Source organism: Quercus suber, unplaced genomic scaffold (genome assembly GCF_002906115.3).
Source record: "Quercus suber isolate HL8 unplaced genomic scaffold, Cork oak 2.0 scaffold_6, whole genome shotgun sequence".
Classification (NCBI taxonomy): Eukaryota; Viridiplantae; Streptophyta; class Magnoliopsida; order Fagales; family Fagaceae; genus Quercus; species Quercus suber.
Genome location: NW_027069472.1, coordinates 1,176,162 through 1,197,247, shown reverse-complemented (window position 1 = coordinate 1,197,247; position 21,086 = coordinate 1,176,162). Strand labels below are relative to the sequence as shown.

The window sequence follows — 21,086 nt, the reverse complement described above, 5'->3', positions numbered from 1 at the left end:
GAAATAATTGTTATCAAATTATTGCAACGAAATATTCGTTGCAATTACATGATTGTCATTGCAATAGATTGTAAAAGAATTAATATCAAATTATTACAATGGTAACTTCATTGCAATAAGCTATTAGTTCAAAATTTTCATTGCAATCGATTGTAAATACAATTTGTATCAATTTATTGCAATGATTCTTTCATTTTAAGTTATTGTAACAATTTTTCCTAATCTATTATAACTTCTATTGCAACTGAAAATTATAAGTTATTGCAACTTATTATTGTTGATGCAATAGTTTAACACTTTTAAGTTACTATTGCAACCATTTTAACTTATAGATGCGATATTTTATCTAAAATTACTATGTACATATTTTGTTGTATTAACACTTGATGTAATAGACATTTTTTAATGTAGTGAGGTGAAGAAGAAGAAGGGAAGAGACGGAAGTAGAGGGAATGGGAGTGGCAGACGTGGAGGCAGTGGAGGAGGGGAAGACGGGGGAGACAGCGGAGGAGAAGGGAGAGGTGGAGGTGGAGGTGGAGGTGGAGATCGAGAGGGAAGTGACTTGGAAAGCAGAGGTGGAGACAAGAAGAAATTGAGACCCACTCTAGACGTATTAAAACTTGCAATAATGTCCATTGCTATCACAACACAAACATCTGGTTCGGCTATTGCATTGAAAGTTGGTGGCCTAACTTTCTTGACTAAGCTTCTCCTAGTTTTGGTGATGACAATTAACTTGGTAGGTTACCTTTGTTGCATGATCTCTGTCTTGCTAATGCATACAAGGCCACGGGTTGCTCATGTATTGGGAGTGACAGGATGTGCTGCTACTGCCTTGGGGTTCCTAATATTGATTGTTACGTTCATCCAAGGGTTGTACAACGAAGAATGAAAATTATAAAAATAATGTGTGTTCTTTTTTATTTTGTGAAGGACTTTTATATTTAAATTGTATTAGCAATGTAAATTAAGATTTTTTTTCCCTTTATGAATAGATAATGTGTGCTTTGTCATCTGGTTGTCCTCTTTAAAAAGTATGGGTTAAAAGTCTACCATGGGAGAACTGGATTGGTAATCAGACCAAGAATAATGAAAAGCAACACAATAAAATGAAAGTAGTTCTTATTATTCTTTCGGGGCTTGTCGAGAAGAGGTAGTTTCATACCAAGGGATTGCAAACTTGATTCTATTAATCGAAAAGGAGCCAAGTGATAGTAGTAAAAATTTAATTCCATTAGCCAAAAAGGAGCCGAATGTGACCTCTGTCAAAAAAGTTTTTATGTCTAAGCGCTACCTACTGCAAGGTCACAAACCTTCACTGGGTTATTCAAAAATTTCAATTCATGGTCCACATTTTATGTGAGAATTCATGGGAAGCAACAAAAGGTAAATCACCATCTTAATAATGTATCATGATTACAAATTTCAACACAATTGCCGAAACTGCCTTGCACTTATTTAAGAATTATGTATTTGCAAGGGCAGTACGGTTTGGAATCCTGTGGAGTTGCAGGATTGGCGCATTGGGAGCAGATACAATAGGGGAATTTAATAAGTTTTTGATAGCACTCGAGGGAGAGGAGGGTGGGATGAAGTGTGTGAGAATGAATGGTTTGTGATGGCTGTTGTGATGACTTGGTTTAATTAAAACGTTGCAGATCCCATATAGAGAGGAAAAATTATGAGTGGATTCCACCTCAGAAACACTGGTTGAAATTGAATGTTGATGCTGTGTTGGGATCTTGTAAAGCCTTTGCAGCAGCTGTGCTGAGGCATGAAGAGGGCAGTTTGCTGCAATATGGTCCTTTAACGTGAGTTATAGTTCACTAATGCGTTCTGAGGCAATTAGGAATGCAATTCATATCAGTAAAAGAACAGAAGCTGATAGAGTAACAATTGAGAGTGATGCCCGAGTGGTAGTGCAAGATGCTAAGCAGCAGTTCTCAGAGGTAGTTTGTGAGATTAGTTTGGTAATTCAAGATATAAAGGATTTGGTTTCAGCATTTGGTGGGAAGAATTGTTCTGTTTGATTAAGTGGCAAGGGAATGTAATTCTATAGCTCATGGGTTCAATAACTGGGCATTGGAATATAACTTTCATGGGCTTATACCCCCTTTTTGTTTGAATAGGATGTAGAAGTATATTGTTGTTGTTTCTGATTGACAATTACGTTCCAGTGACAGTTCCAATCTGTCTATTAGAATGGTATATTTTGGAACCGGTACCATTTCAAGGTTACCACTAATTTTTATATTATATTATATTATATATATATATATATATCAGAGAGAGAGAGATATTTCCAACCAAAACCATATATAAACCTGGTTAGGTCATCAAGCTTGTTAGAACTTTTCCATGATTGTATTTGATACTATGTATTTAGTTGGGCTTCTTCATTTAATGGCTTAAGGTTTAGGGTTACTTATCAAAAAAATAAAAAGCTTAAGGTTTAGAATTGGATGTCCAAGATGAAGGTAACAAAATTCATGCTACATAATTCCAAATAAAGCAGGACAATAGCAATATTTTAATTACTGGTTTCAATTGCCAACAGATACAAGTCATTTGTTTACATTCCATAATCCATTTTAATTTATTGTTTTCACAGACTACAAAAGAAATTAATAATTGCAAAAATTACTAATTTCAACTGTAATTTTTCCACTGCAACACCATTAGCATGTAGCATGACATACACTATTTGTGTCCCAAAAAAAGTGTCTTGGTTCTAAACTGTTCAAGTCTTCATAAAATCAATGTTGTTAAAAGCACGCTTAAAGCTGAAAGCTAAAAGCCCGAAGGTCTGAGCAATTTGCTTGCTCAAAGAAAAGCTCATTTAATGAAGCAAGCTTTAGGCAAGCTTTTTTAGCACTTTTTGAAGCACAAAACACGCTTATTTGACACTTTTACCAACACTGCATAAAATGCCATTCACCCTATATTAGAGATTAGTATAACTTTTTATGAGAATCTTGTTGCTTCTTTAAAAATTAAGAATAGTTAAAGACAATGTGGAAGTATTTCCACTTTGAAAAGTGGATACTTATTTTGGGTCCTTCCAATAAAGAAACTAAGACATATATTTTAGGACGGCGGAGCATATATTTACCCTAAAAAATATGAGCTCTCTACTCTATTCTATTATTCATTATATCCCTTATCTCTGGCTGACATATCCAATGCTCCAACAGCATAATGAAAGCCAAGTGAAAATCATATCTAAGAAATTAGGAGAAAGTTCTTTGTTAAAAGATTCGAAGTCATTCTATTCATGCAATTGGATATGCAAATCATAACAGAGCAGCAACTAAGCACTTACAGAGAGGAGGATCGCCAGACAAGCGTAAGGCTAAACATCCACTTTCGAAACATGGATTGCAAGAACGCCATTTGTCTTTTCTTTCTCTCCTGTGTAGAACTTGCTGTAGATTTGTATACCTAAAAAAGTGCATGCCTATTACTCAAGGACTACTACAAGAAGAAATCACTTTAAAGTCAGAAATCAAATTCATAAATAATTGTTATTAGGTGAACCTCTCAATTCAGTACATCCAAGCAAGCACAAACCAGAAAAAATGCTTAACACAAAGCAGAAAACAAATAATTTTAAGTTTTTATGACCTTACTATCTAAATCCCTAAAACCTAGTAGTCCTTTCATATGGTTAAAAAAAGTTATTACACCCCTTCCTTTGGTATTATAACAGATTGTTCCAGAGGTCAAGGAGAGTTCATTGGAAGGCAAATTTGAATGACTGCAGCTCCTATTTCTCTTTATCAGCTTTAACAACTTATTTTCTCTTGAGTTGATTTATTCCCATATGGTCTGTTATTGTTATTATTACTCTAATTAGTTTTGGCCCAAAGGGAGAGAGGGGGGGGGGGGTTTAATTCAAACTAGTGACCTCTGCTTCCATTGGGTCTATTGTTATTACAGTCACTGTTCCTATTACTATTATGCACAACAAAGTTTTGAATCTTAAAAATGTCACCAGAATATTTTCTGCTGCAAGCACAAAATTATTTACAGCTATTTACCAGAACAATTAACTTCTATTTGCCTAGATGGATAAACTTTATCACCATACAGAAAGTGAAACACAAAAAAATAAAATAAAATAAAATAAAAAAATAGCAGTTGTTACTTTCTTCAATGGTTTCAACTCCAGGAAGAACCTGTGCAAGACTATCTGCCCCCAAAATTTCAATGAATGAAGCATACCGATGGACATCTTGCAACTTTATTATATTACAAAGATCAGAGCCAAGTGGAAATAAGGAAGTACAAATTAATTGAAAAAACAGGATTGGCACCTGAACTTCAAACACCACACATTTGTTGAAAAGGAAGTATAAATTAATTAAATATTACATATAACATTTTGAACAAAAGTTGATCAAATCTGATTAAGTTGAAATGGGAATAGGATCCTCCCCATCTCAAATGAATCGATTTCATGATTCAGATTTTAAATATTACAAATCTAAAGATGTCTCTAGTGCCATCATCATGTATACCTTTTAGATACAACAAATAAAATATGAACACTGAAATGGACTATCTCCATTTTACTTGAAATTGAGAGGAACCTTGCCCATTCAAATGATACTGTTCTTAGGGAAAATTCTTAGGTTGAGGACTATAGCATGGCTCCAATTATACGTTTTTGACGCTCTAACCTTTTGATTAATTTAGAATCACTGACAAAACCATCAAAACAAAAATTACACCTCCTACATTCATAACATTGCATTTTGGTGTCGGCATCTAGTATCCATGGTAGACACAAAAACCCATTCATACTTGTTCTCATTTAAAAGTATGTGTACACACAATTTTCATAAAAGATAAATTACACGATCACAAAATAGTGTAACAAATAATCAATTTGTATTTGATTTGTATATATGTGAGTACAATCCTCCGTATGAATCTTTACAATGAAAGAGTACAATAAATTCCTCTGATTCGATCTCCAAGAAACGATACGATTCAAAGGGGCTATGAAGCTTGATCTTGAATCGTGCTTTGATGTCTCCAAGTTGAATGAATAGTTGAATGTGCTTGATTTGATGCGAGGGCCGTTGGCTTGATCTCAAACTAGATTAAATGAGAATCCCCACTTTGATTTGAAGAAGTAGGAATAGGCCTTGATGAACAATGGAACTCTTGTGAACTTTAGAGGTGACTCTCTATTTTGGTAGAGTGTCAATAGTGTTTTCTCTCTAAGTGTCCCCCTTTCCTCATATGAGAAGCCTCTATTTATAGGCAACTGAATAGTATTTAATTTTGAATTTTCTCTCAGCATTTATTGAGAGTTGAATTATGAATTTAATTTGGTATTTCATTTAATAAGACCTTTCCATATAGGTCTTTTCTTCTTACGCTGCCATATGGCTCTCTTCATTTGCTGTTGCCACGTGGCTTGATTTCATTCGCTGATCGTCCATGTCATCAATTAGAGATTAATTTGATCACAAATATTTTATCATGAACAATTGGACGGTTGTGGATACATCATAAAATTTTGATGTCTACAGTGTGAAAATAAAGAATTATATGTCCCCCTACCACCCCCCCCCCCCCAAAAAAAAAGGAAGATATGATAGCAACTGCTTATAAAATGTTTTAAGAAAGATTAAAAAGGGCCTCAAAAACCATTTGACATTGTTTAGTGAAGGGTTGGAAATCCATTTCAATCATGTATATAAAGTTTACAAAAGCGTGGCCACTTCACACCGAAGTTGAAAGTGATCTTTTTTTTTTTTTTTTGAGGAACAAGTTGATAAGTGATATGATTATAAAATAATTACTTTGCCAAACTTTTCTTTCATAACATATGTAAGAGTATATTATCTCTAAAGTTTGATCTTAATTTCCAATTAAATAATAAAGTTTTATTTGTGTTAATGTTTATATTCTCAAAATCCTTACAATTGGATTCTTTCTTGAGGCTCTTAACAAAAAGTAATAGAAAATCATGTAAGGTGCATGCATTTGAGATTTGTTAGGTTCTAAGGTCTCAGGATTTTATGTATTTAGAACTCTAATTTGAAATGTTGACAAACTATGATCAAAACAATGTATTTAGTCTTGTTTAGGCTTGCTCAAAGTTGGTTTATTATTGTAAAGTTGGAATCGAGTGGCTACAGAAGTACTTGGGACTTTCGGCCTGGCTCGATCGATTGAAGAATAGACTCGATCGATCGAAAATTGCACAGGTTGATTATTTTGCATAATTTCCAACTCAGCCCTACTTCATTAAACGTTTAAGGTTTTATGTTTTTACCCTAGGTATATAAACTAAACCCTAGCCACGTTTTTGAGTGTTGCTCCAGTTGTATTGTTGCTCATACATTGCTGTTTTGTGTAAATCTCTTGTGAGATCTAGAGGAGCTTTCCTTTACACAAAGCTTAGGGTTTTCAAGTTAGAGATAGTATCAATAGCTTGATGATCAACTTGGTTGCTACCATTGAAGCTTAAAGAATATCAAGCGTGGGTGCTTGTAGCTGATTGGAGAATCCAAGAAAGAAGGAGTCCGTGGATTCGGAGCTTGCACGTGGTCGTGTCAGTAAGTTCTACTGGTGGGTAGCATTAGGAAGTCAAGCGGGGAGCTTGTAGTCCTTCTGTATGAACTTCGATTCTTTCGCATAGTGGATTCAGGTTTACCTTGAGGATAGCTAGGTCAAATCCTCCCCAGGTTTTTACCGTGTGGTTTCCTGGGTCATCATATCTTGTGTTCATTTATTTTCCGCTGCTTTATATCTTGATATGATTATTTGATTGCTTTAACCTAGAATTGCATAATTTGACTAAGTAACAACTTGGCTAATTAATCTAGGCTAACCAATCTGGTTGTGTTTTAAGGGGTCTAAAACCGTTCAAGTGGTATCAGAGCAGGTTGCTCTTTTGTTGGAGATTTCTTGATCTCTGAGCTGATCCTTGACCCCTGTTGTCATGGAGCATGGACACTCTCTGTTTGTTCCTCCTCACTTTGATGGGAACAACTATGCTTATTGGAAAGTAAGGATGAAAGCATTCCTGAAATCCATTGATGAGAGAGTTTGGAATTCCGTTGAGTACGGATGGGAGAAGCCCACTACTCCTGTGAGTGAGTGGCAAACTTCTGAAAAAGAAGCAGCTGGCTTCAATAGCAAAGCTATGAATGCCATCTTCAACGCTGTTTCCATGGAGGAATTTAAGAGGATCTCTAATGTTGAGGTTGCTCATATTGCTTGGAAAATCCTCCAAACTGTGCATGAAGGCACAAAGGCAGTTAAGATCAATAAATTGCAACAATTGACTTCTAGATTTGAAAGCATTAGAATGTCTGATGATGAATCTTTTGATGAATTCTATGCTAAATTAAATGATATTGTCAATTCTGCTTTTAATTTGGGTGAAGTCTATGATCAACCTAAAATTGTTAGGAAGATACTTAGATCCTTAACTGAAGACTTTAGACCCAAAGTGACTGCCATCACTGAAAGCAAGGATGTGGACTCCATCCCTGTTGATGAGCTTGTAGGATCTCTTCAGTCCTATGAGTCTGACCTACCTAAAGTGAACAAATCCAAATCAATGGCTCTTAAGTCAGTTGATGATGTTGATGGTGGTGGATTTGATGATGAGCTCTCTGCTACAGAGATTGCCTATCTTGCCAAAAATTTCAAAAACTTTCTTAGAAATACCAACAGAAAGGCAAGAGGTACATACACTGCTGAACCTAGAAATTTTAGGAAGAATGATCCCACTAAGGTTAATAACCTTGAAAAACCTAAAGAAAAAGTTGGTCAATCTTCAAATAATTCTTTGGGTCCTCAGTGTTTTGGTTGTCAAGGGTATGGTCATGTGAAATCTGAATGTCCTACATTCTTAAGGACTAAGGGTAAAGCTATGGCTGTAACCCTTAGCGATAATGAGGTTTCCGATGATGAGTCCGGATGTGATGAGGATGGAAACTTCATTGCTTTCACTGCTACTGCTGTAGTCAATGAAAGCATATCTGTTGAAGAGAACCCTTCTGATGGGGAACTCTCTGAGGATGCAGATCTTCAAGAGGCCTACAATAAACTCTGCAAAATTGCTGCTAGGGATGCTATGAATGTAGAACTTGGCCTGAAGAAAATTGATTCTCTTGAGCTTGAAAAGGAAAATTTGCTTGTTAAACTGTTTGATGCTAATGATCTTTTGAACAATGTTAAATCTGAGAACATGCTTTTGCTTGATAAAGTTAAAACTTTGAAACATGATTTATCTGTTACTAGATCTGCTAGTTCTAAACTTGATCACATGCTGAATGTTCAAAAGTATCCTTCTGATAAATCTGGGTTAGGTTATGTTGAAAGCATCTTTGACTCTGCACCGCATTCCACGAATTTTGTTCCTTCTTCTTCTTCTAAACCTTTGGTGAGTGAGGTTATGAGTGAAACTGTCAAACCACCTGTGAGTGAGGTAGTCAAACCCGTAGAAGTTTCACCTCCTAAGAAGATTAGGGTTGATTTGAGAGAAACTAAACCTACCCTTTCTAAGGACAAGATGCATGGTAAACCTGCTTGGGTGTGTCATTTTTATGGTAAGTCTGGACACATTCGTCCTAACTGTTACAAGCTTCAAGCTGCTAAGAGAGCAAACAAACCAAAAGTGTCTGTGTCTCAAGCACAAGATCCTATGGCACTTATTGGTGAATTGGTAAAGGCTTTGAACCTTTATTCCAATCTTGGAGTTGGAAATCACTTGAATGTGAATAAGAACTCCAATGCTCGTGATGCATCTAAAAGGTTTTGGATGCAAAAGACTCGACCTAATTAAGTCTTTCTGACATGGTTCTTGTGCTTCATTTCTCATTCCTTTGTGACCATAGTTCTTTGGTTTTTGTGTTTTTTTTTGTTGTGTTTCTAGGATTTGCATTGCATTACATTCATGCATTTCATTCTAGGATTTATTTGTTTTCTCTTAAATAAAAAAAAAAAAAAGGGAAAAGGAGAAAGCAAAAATTATGTTTGACACTATGTTTCTTGATTTTTGAAAAACAAGGTTGGTCTATCTTTTTACACATGTCATGTCTTGTGTACCTTATTTAACTTTGATGAACTTATTCATTGCACTTGATTAGTTGAAACTTTGTAGTGCATGTTGTGTGGGAAAGATGTGTATGGTTCTTAATCACTCTGTCTTAATCATGAAGTCATATGTTATTTGACTGTCGGACTTGATTCTTTTGAGAAAGGCATAAATAACCATCTCACCACTGTTCACTAGCCAATCATGAACACCTTAGTGCATATCATAAGATTGTGTGCTCGAGAAAGTGTAGCACATGCAAAAAAAGAACATAAGGTGTAGCCTCAAATTAAATTAAAACTGATGTGTACTATTAGGCTTGATGCCAATTCACTTAATTCAAACCGATGTGTACTATTAGGTTGAATGCCATTTCATACAAATAAGAGGCAAAAATGCAAGAAACTTACATGATTGCAAGCTTTTGTTCTAGGAGATGTGGGAGTTATAGGATGTAACTCTTTAGGTGATAGTCTCTTTTAAATTCTATGTGATGAATTGTATAGACTTTGTGTTTGATTGCTATTCACATATCAGCTCACATGTATCTCAAGTTTTTACTAGTATCACACACTACACAAGTTACTCTTTGTTAAACACTGTACATGCTAGTGTGTGTGTTTTTGGTCTGACCAACCAAGTTTGAAAATATCTTGAGATTTGTGCACAACATTTTTGTTGCTTGAGAAAATTCAATGGGAGAATGATTGAAACTTGTTTTTGACATAATTTGGGATTAAAAATTAGGGTTTTTGAAAAAACATTCCATCTCATACTCATGCATTTTGCTTTCCTTGTTTAATGCTTTGAGGAGTTGTTTTTCAAAATAAGGTTTGTGTTTTTCAAAACTGGTTTTTTTTTTTTTCAAAATTTGGTGAGTCTCTGCCCATTTCGATCGATCCAGTCTGTTTTTCGATCAATCGAAAAAGTGCTCTAGTTTGTTTCAAAATGACTGTTTCATTCGATCGATCGAATGTATTTTTCGATCGATCAAAAATCGTGGAGAAGCCTTTTAAAAAGATCAGATCTGACTTTTTCAAATACTATTGAAACTTTTTCAAACTTTTCTTTCTCTCTCCGACGAGGCAAGCCAAATATTTCAGATTTTTGTCGTTTTCCTCAGAAGTTTTTGCAAAGTTTCTCTTTCCTCAAGCCGCTAAGACTCTTTTGCCTTTCCTTTTGATTTTATTTTCATATTTTCATGCATAAATCCATGCATTTAAGGGAGATTTTCGGACTTTGCATATTGGGATTTTCTGATTGATTCAAGCTCTATTTTTTGCAATTGATCATTGGGTTTTTGTGGGGACACATCATAAACATGATTCTTACCTGTTAATTTGATCAATTTTGAGTTTGTTGAAAATTTGAAAATTCTAGGGTTTGTTCTTGATCCGATTTGGGGCTTCTGTTAAATTGGGAAGAATTTGATGAAATTGGCTTGTTGTATTGATGAAATTAAGCATTATAACCTATATGCTGTGTTTTGTAATGCTCAATTCATCAATTTGTTTAAAAAATTTTCAAGTGGTTTTCAATTTTTGGGGTTTTTTATCAGAAATTCCCTGCTCAAAGCCAATTTTGTCAATTTAATCTCAATTGAACTTAATTGCTTACTGCATTAGTACATGCATCATGGCATTGCATCTGTTCATGCATCATATAGATTTTCATTCTATTGTTTTTTTGTGCTAACTTGCAGTCTGTCTTTGGTTTTGTTTTCTTGTGTTCTTTTGGTTTTCTCTTTGTGTCTCTGCCCTTTCCTTAGCATCATGCCTAGGAAGACTAGAGCCCGTAGGACTATTCCCTCTTCCTCTCCATCCCCTCATTCCTTTGACCGTGAGAGGTTTCTGAGTGAGAAAAACCAAGACCTTTTTGAGAAACTTAACCTTAAGAGAAAGATTTGGGCTGAGCGCTCTGTTCTGTTAGATGAACTTGATCCTGCCATTAGGGTAAACTTTGAGCGTCGGGGCTGGTTACCCTTGTTGGATGTTTCTGATCCTCCTCTACCTTCTGCCTTGATTAGAGAGTTCTTTTCGAACATCTCTATCCGCATCTATGATTCCAACACTTTAGCAAAGATTTGGATACGAGGCGTAGAGTACACCATTACTCCTCAGGTAGTGGCTGTTGCTCTAGGGGTATCGTTGGTTAGGAATCCTGTCTATCCATATGATGAGTCTCCCGAGTTGAGCGACGTTTTGTCTTACATCACTGGGACTTTTGTCCAGTGGGGTTCTAATCCTAGGATCACTTCTGCTGAGCTCTCCGGGTTGCACTATTTGTTCTTTAGGATAGCGTGTCATTTCATTTGGCCCATTTCTCATGTTTACACCATTCCTCTTAAGAGGTGTGTATTTTTGTACGCTCTGGTTACTGATGCTCCTATTAGTTTTCCCTATCTCTTTCTTCGTTCTTTGAACGATGTTTATAGGAGTTCATCTACCTCACATGCTCTTGTTCATCCTATTTTCATTAATAGGATTTTGCTCTATCTTGATTTTAGTGACTTCCCTTCCTCTGAGCCCGTTCATGTGATAGCTCCCATAGGTGCGTCTTTTCTTAGACAGAGGGCCGCTCATCTTCGAGCTGGTTCTAAACACCTTAGGTCTGAGTCGTCTAGTAGTGCACCTCCTCCTTCTTCTTCTACAGGTATTGCTGGTGAGGATGTTCCTGATTCAGTTGGTGATGATGCTGCTGTTGCTGATGTTCCTCCACCTCCTTCGACCGACTTTGATGTTCGTCGTACTCTGGAGACTGTCGTGACTGTTCAGGCGGCTCATGGTCAGATTTTGGTGGACTTACTAGATGAGATTTGTGCTCTCCGAGCCAATTTAGCGCATCTTCATTCACCCACACTACCTCTTTTTGATGGCGACTCATGATTGCTCTTTGGCATTCCGTCACAAAAAGGAGGAGTGGAGTTTTGACTTGTAGAGAGTTTTTGTAGTTAGGGGGAGAGATTTTTTTGTTACTTCTTGAGAGAAGATTTTGGAGTTTTTAGATTGTATCTAGGTGCTTCACTTTGTATATCATTTTTTGGGGATATTTATGTTAGAGGGAGTAACATTGATTGATATACATGTTTTTTTCTCATTGATTCTTGTTGATTTGTGATTCACTGCTTATTGATTTATATTTATGAGTTGATCATTCATATATGTCTTTATTTTGTGTTGTGTGAATCTTACAAGAATGTTATACCTGTTGTTTTACTCTATTCTGTCACACATGCATTTATGCGTTTGTTGAGTATTTCAGGAATATACTGGTTGATTCAACTAAGCTGCTGTCTACACTTGCAACCGATGGATAGTAGTTAGGCTGAATTTGAAGTTTATGAGCATTTCTTTGTAAAGGGCTTTTTACTTGTAAAACTTTGAGTTTTTAATTAGGGTTTTGTCACGGATTGCCAAAGGGGGAGTTTGTTAGGTTCTAAGGTCTTAGGATTTTATGTATTTAGAACTCTAATTTGTAATGTTGGCAAACAATAATCAAAACAATGTATTTAGTCTTGTTTAGGCTTGTTCAAAGTTGGTTTATTATTGTAAAGTTGGAATCGAGTGGTTGCAGAAGTACTTGGGACTTTCGGCCTGGCTCGATCGATCGAAGAATAGAGTCGATCGATCGAAAATCGCACAGGTTAATTATTCTGCAGAATTTCCAACTCAGCCCTACTTCATTAAACGTTTAAGGTTTTATGTTTTTACCCTAGGTATATAAACTAAACCCTAGCCACGTTTTTGAGTGTTGCTCCAGTTGTATTGTTGCTCATACATTGCTGTTTTGTGTAAATCTCTTGTGAAATCTAGAAGAGCTTTCCTTTACACAAAGCTTAGGATTTTCAAGTTAGAGATAGTATCAATAGCTTGATGATCAACTTGGTTGCTATCATTGAAGCTTAAAGAATATCAAGCGTGGGTGCTTGTAGCTGATTGGAGAATTCAAGAAAGAAGGAGTCCGTGGATTCGGAGCTTGCACATGGTCGTGTCAGTAAGTTCTACTGGTGGTTAGCATTAGGAAGTCAATTGGGGAGCTTGTAGTCCTTCTGTATGAACTTCGATTCTTTCGCATAGTGGATTCAGGTTTACCTTGAGGATAGCTAGGTCAAATCCTCCCCAAGTTTTTACCGTGTGGGTTCCTGGGTGATCATATCATTGTGTCTTTTATTATTCCGTTGCTTTATTATTTTGATATGATTATTTGATTGCTTTAACCTAGAATTGCATAATTTGACTAAGTAACAACTTGGCTAATTAATCTAGGCTAACCAATCTGGTTGTTTTAAGGGGTCTAAAACCGTTCAAAATTTATTTAAAAGTCCAAAAAATCTCTTAATCTAAATTGCAGTTGTTACGTTGTCATTAAAAGTAAATTTAATCACATAAGGAAAAAAGCAAAAAAAGAAAAAAAATAATAAATATGAAATTATTTTGCAAGCCACCTAGCGAATGGTTCGAGCTCAACGCTGATGGATGTTCTCAAGGCAATCAAGGGAAGTTAGGTGGTGGGGGTCTTATACTATTATTAGGGACGGTAACGAAGTCAGTTGTTACTTTTACCTTTTATCTACCAACTTTTTTAAATACATTTTCCAGCAGATTTTCTATCTCATTCTCTGTCTCATTTAAATATTATTTTTTCATTCATTATTTATTCTTTTTTTAACAACTACACATTTTCCAACATTTTTTTATTCAACACCTGATTATTATAATAGAAAAACACATTTGAAGAATGAACAGTAGCTCATCAAATCTAATGAGCTACTGTTCATGAGCCAAAAAAAATTTAGAGTTTAGAGAATATATTGGAGACCATTTTTTTGGTCTCATTCTCTATTATAAAGAACATTTTGCCTTTAGTTATACCATTCGAGATGCTCTTAAGTGGTTAAATACTGAAAAATTGTGGTTTTAAAAAAAATAATGTGTGTAATAGGAGTTTTTTTTAAGGAGTGTTTAGTTCACAATTCTCAATTTAGGGTATTTACAGGCGTTTGGTAAGAGATTTTTAGTAACTTTATTTAAGTGTTATGAAAATACGTGTGAATTAAAAAGTGTTGTGTATTGTGGTGTTTAAATATTGAAAATTGTTGTTTAAATAACAATACCAAACAGGCCATTAAACATTGTATTTAGAGAACTTCTCATACCAGTTTTCAGTTTTTAAATAACATTGTTCAATAGCATTTTGTAAATACTAAAAAAAAAAATGTGGGACCCATAAATTTGACAATTCCCAACCAAATCTTCTCTCTTCAGACTTTACTTTTTTTTCTCTCTCTCTTACACTGTTATTCTTTACTTTTTCTTATTTCTTTCTTCTTCTTCTTTTTCTTTTCTTCCTTCTCTTGCCGCTGCCACTCTCTTCTTCTTCTCTTTTCTCTCTCTCTCTCTCTCTTGCACAGTTGCACGTTGTCTTCTTCTTCTTCTTGTTTTTTATTTTTTTAACTAGTTAGGACAGCACGTGCGGCACGTGCTTGCCGTGCAAAATAAGTACTATAGTAATTAAGGCCAAAAGAGACATTAATTTTAAGAATTTTGATAATTATGTTGAAAAAAATTAATCTCATTCGTTTAAGAATTTTGATCAACCACAAAGTTAGGGTAGCTATTTAACATATAAATACTTATTTAACTATAACAGTTTTTTAGTACCTACTTACTAAAGATAATATATCTATTCTCTAAAAATTTCTAAGAATGATAATGAATATCATCATCTTCCAATAATAAACAACTGAGTTTTGCTAAGAAATTTAAAATAAAAAATTTAAAATTAAAAAAAGATAACAAAAGGCTTGTGTCATCGAATATCATCATTCTAACTTTCTAAGAATTTTTATCATCTAAAACTCAAAATACGTAAAGAAAATTTTTAGGATGTTAAAATTTAGCAGGAGTAATTTAGACATTACATAATAAAATATTTTAAGAATCATAAGCTTTCATTAGGGTTTAACTGAGAGAATAGTAATATGACATATTTGCTCTTTTCCAAAATATTAAGGGAAAAATTGCATGATTTTAAAGTTTAAGGAAGAATTGTAAACTACCCCAAACATAAAGGATGAAAAATGTTTTTTTTCCTAAGTTTTTGTTTTTGTTTTTGTGTTCAAAACTATGTGTTTTTTACTTAAAAATAGTGCGTAAAGAAAAAAAATATACAAAAAGTCAACCCAAAAAAATTGTATGTGAAATAGTGAATTTTGGCTCAACAAAGTTGATTAAACCAACAAAAAATTCCTAAAAACACAACAGAATGACGCAACATTTTCATAATACCTTTGTAATTTTGTTATATTTTATTTTAACTTGTAAAGAATTGACAGCTCAGCAGTTTTGAAAATATTGTGACAACATCAAGATGTCTTAACATTTTTCACACAAAAAACATGACATTTTCACAATAAATTATAAGTAGTAGGTTACTACAAGTTGTTATTGGTGGGCAAAAAAACAATTTCATTGGTAAGTTTAAATTAGAACCAATAACAATTTACCATATTTGATTTGTTATGAAAGTGTTGTGAAAATTATTGTGGACAAACCAAAAATAATATAGAAAATATACTGCAACTTTATGCAAGCACACACACAGACACAGACACACACACACACAAAAAGGGCCAGCAAGTTAAACAAACCATAATTGCTGTAGTGAAATTACTGTAACTTTTCCCATTCACTTTTTTATATATAATATAATATATATATACACACACGCATTGCACTTACAATGTAAATTTATATTGTAAACACATAAAAATTGGTAAATGTTGTACACATTTGCAAAATTTGTACATTTTTTTTTTTTGGCAAGCAAATTGCTCAGACCTTCGGGCTTTTAGCTTTCAGCTTTAAGCGTGCTTTTAACAACATTGATTTTATGAAGACTTGAACTTTTTAGAACCAAGACACTTTTTTTGGGACACAAATAGTGTATGTCATGCTACATGCTAATGGTGTTGCAGTGGAAAAATTACAGTTGAAATCAGTAATTTCTGCAATTATTAATTTCTTTTGTAGTCTGTGAAAACAATAAATTAAAATGGATTCTGGAATGTAAACAAATGACTTGAATCTGTTGGCAATTGAAACCAGTAATTAAAATATTGCTATTGCCCTGCTTTATTTGGAATTATGTAGCATGAATTTTGTTACCTTCATCTTGGACATCCAATTCTAAACCTTAAGCTTTTTATTTTTTTAATAAGTAACCCTAAACCTTAAGCCATTAAATGATGAAGCCCAACTAAATACATAGTATCAAATACAATCATGGAAAAGTCCTAACAAGCTTGATGACCCAACTAGGTTTATATCTGGTTTTGGTTGGAAATATCTCTCTCTCTCTCTAATATATATATATATATATATATAATATAATATAAAAATTAGTGGTAACCTTGAAATGGTACCCATTCCAATATATACCATTCTAATAGACAAATTGGAACTGTCACTAGAATGTAATTGTCAATCAGAAGCAACAGCAATATACTTCTACATCCCAGTCAAACAAAAAGGGGGTATAAGCGCATGAAAGTAATTTTCTAATGCCCAATTATTGAACCCATGAGCTATAGAATTACATTCCCTTGCCAATTAATCAAACAAAACAATTCTTCCCACCAAATGCTGAAACCAAATCCCTTATATCTTGAATTACCAAACTAATCTCACAAGCTACCTCTGAGGACTGCTGCTTAGCATCTCGCACTACCACTCGGGCATCGCTCTCAGTTGTTACTTTATCAGCTTCTGTTCTTTTACTGATATGAATTGCATTCTTGATTGCCTCAGAAAGCATTGGAGAACTATAGCTCACGTTAAAGGACCGTATTGCAGCAAACTACCCTCTTCATGCCTCAGCACAGTTGCAACAAAGGCTTTACAAGATCCCAACACAGCATCAACATTCAATTTCAACCAGTGTTTCTGAGGTGGAATCCACTCATAATTTTTCCTCTCTATATGGGATCTGCAAATTTTTAATTAAACCAAGTCATCACAACAGCCATCACAAACCATTCCTTCTCACACACTTCATCCCACCCTCTTCTCCCTCGAGTGCTATCAAAAACTTATTAAATTCCCCTATTGTATCTGCTCCTAATGCGCCAATCCTGCAACTCCACAGGATTCCAAACTGTACTGCCCTTGCAAATACATAATTCTTAAATAAGTGCAAGGCAGTTTCGGCAATTGTGTTGAAATTTGTAATCATGATACATTATTAAGATGGTGATTTACCTTTTGTTACTTCCCATGAATTCTCACATAAAATGTGGACCATGAATTGAAATTTTTGAATAACCCAGTGAAGGTTTGTGACCTAGTAGCAGGTAGCGCTTAAACATAAAAACTTTTCTGACAGAGGTCACATTCGGCTCCTTTTTGGCTAATGGAATTAAATTTTTACTACTATCACTTGGCTCCTTTTCGGTTAATGGAATCAAGTTTGTAATCCCTTGGTATGAAACTTGTCACGCCCCAAACCCGATACTCGGATTTGTGACCATGACCGGCATGCTAATATCAAGTTTCAAACCTAATATTAACAAGAACCAACTTAACTTTTAGTGAGACTTTCACAAAAGCTTTTACAAAAGCTTTTCTCTTTATTTAAATCCTTGTTTCTTTACTTAAATGGTATAATTTTTCACTTGACATTCAGAGCATCTATACTAAACTCAAAGAATAACATAATTCACCAGTCTTTCAAATTTCATACTTTCACATAATACATCTTTTAATACCTTGAGGTACAACTTTCATTAGATCCTAAAATTCACAATACTGCAAAACTAAACATCAAATACTACTTTAGGATCTATACATATAAACTAAACCCAGCTCCTTCCAAAACTTGACTAAGGCTCCCTCTGCTCCAAAATAAAACCTGCTAACTGAAAGAGTGGAAGGGGTGAGCTACACAGCTCAGTCAAGGTAACATATATGAGAATTCAATAAGTATGCATGTAAATTAAATCATTTCATTCTAGGATTATTCGAATAGGAGAACATCTTTTCATGCATAGTATCTTATACTACGTATAATAATAACTTATATGCTCTTCGTAGGAAAATAATTGTTCTCCCTTTTATTATCAGAATAATATTATCAAAGCATTTCGAATTGAATTTCTTTCATTTCTTACAAAGTTACCATATATATATTTTCATTACAAAATGATCATTTTAACTTAAAATCAGATAATCGGTAACTTTGTCTTAAAATAGAAGCATCTTAAAGAATAATAAAACTTTCCTTCATAAACTTCTTCTTGTAAAATATTATAACTTTCATAATCATAAAACTTAACTTTTCATAAAAAAACAGATATCTGATAACTTCTTAACATAAACTTGTACTTTCTTCAGAAACTTTATCTTTATAGCATAACAGAACTTCAGAAACTTTTATCTTTAATGAACAGCTTTCTTTTCATCAGAAACTTCTTATTTTCACGAGAGTTTTTACTTTTCACAATGCATTTAAACAAAATACTTCTCTCATGATTTATAACATAACATAGCTGTTCATAAATAACTTGTTGGTTAGTCCATATCTGATACGTCTGTACTTATTTGGGAGGCTTCTAGCACCACGGTGCTAGGCATCCAACATTCCCCACAATGCCAGGTATTCCCGGGATCACATCATAATACATATCTTCCAACCATGGGGGTAGGTTGGCTTCCCCCACAAGTTGGCCGTAACCAACAAGGGGCGGGTACAGCAGAGTGAGTCCCACTTAATGGCCAATCATAAAACATTTTCCATGGAAAGTCAGTAATTAACCCCTACTGACAGAGTTCAGATTACCAGAGAACATAACCCGAAAACATTTCATACTTTACATCATACTGACATTTCTTATTTTGCATAATATTTCATTATAATAGCATTTCCCTTCTTTTCTTTAAACATCATGTTCGTGGAATTAGTAATAGTATTAATATGCTTAAATCATATACATAGGGTTTCGAAAGCTCACGAACATATCTTTGTCTGATAATGCTTGCATGTCATATTCTCTAATCAAAACATTTTAATGCATAATATACTTTAAAATAACCTCATGACTTACCAAATACCCATATAACTTATCCCTTACCTGAAAGCAGAGGAACCGAGAGCCTAAGGTCGAAGGAGCTTAGACCTGACGGCTGGTAACACCTAAACCGAAATCAAAACTTATTACTATCCATAACTTCCTCATCATAACTTACACATTCATCTCAAAGCCTATCTCTTAAAATTAAAGAAATCCTAATCCCACCTCCACGAGGTTCCCACAAACACAACATCCATTCATCAAACCACGTGGTGTACTAAATCATAGAGAAATCAAGATTCTCACATTCATATCATATTTCTAGAAGAGCCAACCTCATTTCAAAAGATGATTTGAGATTAGGGCAATAATGCATGCATAACATAGAATCCTTTAAGCCTGGTCATGTAACTATATACATTCATATGGTAACATACAACACGTCGGACAAAACAGCTTCATAAATACAGCCATCACATGGTTTAGAACCCTTCGTTTGAGTACTAAACCTCAAAACAAGTTACACAAAATTAATCTATGATCGAGACATACCAAGAGATAAGCATATTAAATTATAGCTCAAAACATTCACCCTAGCTATAGAATTAAATCCTCAAAGTTAGGCATGTCCCATACTGTTCACTGTTCTGTTCCAGCCGCATATGCCCCATTTGTAAAATACAAACGGGCTGTTCAAACACATCCACAAATCATGAAATTTTACATAGTTACTCCCCTGTATGTCCAGTATATACCATAAAAATTTCGGAGTCAAAACATAAACCCATGATTTATTAAAAATCATACAATACAACATGTTCAAATCTGTCCTGGCAGAAACTCATGCAACTTAGAAATTACACAATTATTTTTCTACTCATCCAAATACTGTGAGAACACTTCCATAACAACCCTACATGTCTTAGGGTTCATAAAAACTACTCCTAGCATCCTAATTCACAAAACATGATTTAATACAGAATTTTCTTTTTGTAAACATCAAATCTGTCACAGGGACAGCTTCAGTGCATGTTCTTTCTAAAATTATCAACAAATAGCAATTGGCCTTTATTTCATTTGGGTATTTTTATACCTATACAATACATATTAAAATACCCTAATAAGCATCAAATAGACCATAACTCCATCACTCTTTCAACTTACAAAACAGAATCACAAGTTCAGCCTAAAAATCAGAACAGAGGATAAAGAATGAAAATAAACAAACAATCATACTATCCAAATACACAAAATCGGAAGAGCTTAATTTACTTACCCACACACTTTGAAGATGAAGCCCTAGTGTTTAGGCTCTTAATTTCTTCTTAGAGAGACTAGAATTTTCAGTGAGAAAGTAAGGGAGAGATATTGCGGTGTGAGGGCAAAGGAAGAAGAGAGAAAGAAGAAAAGAGCTGGACTTCTGTTCTGGTGCAGCCAAAAAATTCAGAAAAGTGAGAAGACTTTTGGGGCACAAAAGAAGATAAGAATGTGGACAATTGGAGTGGGATACGTGGGATGCTAGGAAGAAAATATCACACCCCCTTTTTCCAACTTTTGACAATTCTTGCATTTACACTCACTTTGCTACAAAAATAATTCTTGCATATACATACATACATACATATATATATATATATATATATCCTTACCTTTATAAAGTTATATCCATCACCCTAAAAGAGCATATATGTTCTAATTGCTTGAGAAAGTCAAGGAAAGAATTAGGTGGAGCTTGGTGATTGCATGGCCAAGACTTGGTCTTTGGGGTTTGTCATCATGCATGAAACTTTGGCATTGTGTGTGTTGAATTTCCATTAGTTGCATGTGGGTGGAATTTCTACTATAATATCTCATGCATCATGCCTAATTAAAACATCAACTATGTATGTAATAACTTAAACCAATTAATATAGTTTGGTACATACGTATACTTAGTATATATATACATAATAA

The 21,086-nt window shown here is 34.4% G+C and overlaps 1 long non-coding RNA gene across 1 annotated transcript; it reads right to left on the bottom strand.

The window, feature by feature from the left end:
* Nucleotides 1-17,773: 17,773 nt before the first annotated feature.
* On the bottom strand, nucleotides 17,774-20,729 carry LOC111986099 (uncharacterized). Its single transcript, XR_002880116.2, has 3 exons — nucleotides 20,410-20,729; nucleotides 19,194-19,255; nucleotides 17,774-17,981 (listed from the first exon to the last, which is right to left on the bottom strand). It is a non-coding gene; the product is annotated as an uncharacterized LOC111986099 (long non-coding RNA).
* Between the last annotated feature and the right edge of the window lie 357 nt (nucleotides 20,730-21,086).